Source organism: Octopus bimaculoides, chromosome 28 (assembly GCF_001194135.2).
Source record: "Octopus bimaculoides isolate UCB-OBI-ISO-001 chromosome 28, ASM119413v2, whole genome shotgun sequence".
Taxonomy (NCBI): Eukaryota; Metazoa; Mollusca; class Cephalopoda; order Octopoda; family Octopodidae; genus Octopus; species Octopus bimaculoides.
Window position 1 is genome coordinate 17429123 of NC_069008.1, and position 1590 is coordinate 17430712.

A 1590-nucleotide genomic window follows, 5' to 3' on the forward strand; every position below is an offset into this window, starting at 1 on the left:
TTCTCATTGAATACTCATGTATATATATATATATACACACATATATATATATATATATATATATATATATATATATATATAATCGCCAAAAAACAGAGAAAAAACACAAGAAAAACGAAACAACACAAGGACATGGTACATGCAAAGTATTAAGAAGATGCTCAGGAAAGGAAGGAAAGGGTGTTTTATATTTCGAGCAAAGCTCTTCTTCAGGAACGGGGGACAGAGGAAAGTCCAAGAGAAAAGGAAGATGGAGGAAAAAAATCACCAACAATCCACATGTAGCTGGTTATGCTGCACTGGCATACTGCAAAGCTGTAGCTGCATGTGTACAAGATTGAGTAAGAAGTCATTAGAATGACTGTAAAAAGCAGGAAAATGAGAATGTGGTTAGCTCAGCTGAGGGCACCCACATCTGAATTTGACACCCAGTGTATGCCTATTAGTAAGCTTTGTTAGGAGATATTTTAGAGGGTTCTAGAATGATGCATCAGATGTTGTTTTGATGCTGTTTATAACTTGGCCTATCACATGAAAAGCCTGTTACTAAACCGTGATGTTAACTTGGTATTTTGTTGGTTTGGTTTTTGAATTTGTTACAAGAGAAAGACAATGAAAAGAAGGAGCAGTTTGCTGTAAGTGGTCCTAGCTACATTAAGGATCATCATCACCATTGTTGTCCTTTAACGTCCGTCTTCCATGCTGGTACGGGTTGGATGGTTTGACAAGAGCTGACAAGCTAGAGAGCTGCCCCAGGCTCCAATGGTCTGCTTTGGCATGGTTTCTACAGCTGGATGCCTTTCCTAATGCCAACCACATTACAGAATAAATTGGGTACTTTTTCACACGGCACCAGTCTTTTACATGGCACCAACACAGCAGGTTTTCTTGTGGCACCAGGTGCTGTTTTTTTTTACGTGACACTGGCTGAAGGGCTTTTTACATGGCACTGAAAAAAAAAAAACACAAAACACGAAGAAAACAGTGAATAATAACAGACTTTTACGTGCAAATGGGAATTTAGAAGATGGCGGTGGCATTGAGAAAGAGTGAGAAATATCTGCAGTGAAGCCAGAGCTGTTAATCAATGAAGAGTAATTAGTTTGGTAATTGATACAAAATGGTGACACTGAGAAACGGAGAACTTCCGGTCTTCACTGCTAAAACACTGGCAGAAATATAATTATTTTCATGTCCATCTATATCTGTATATATGTATACCACCACCACTACCACCACTCTCCCTACCTGTACATACCTCTACATCCACCACCACCACCACCACCACCTTTTCTGCCTCCTCCACCCCTCCACCCCTCTGCCAATCAAACCAAGAATAACCAATGGCCGTGAAATGCCATTATTCACAGACATCATTGCTTTGTGGTGTATTCTATTTCATCTGTCACACGAGAGACTCATCAAGTGTGTATGGCTATATTATGCACATACATACATTCATATGTATACATCTGTGCGTGTATATATATATATATATATATATGTATATATATTGATATATATATATATATATTTATATATGTATATATATTGATATATATATATATATATATATATATATATATATAT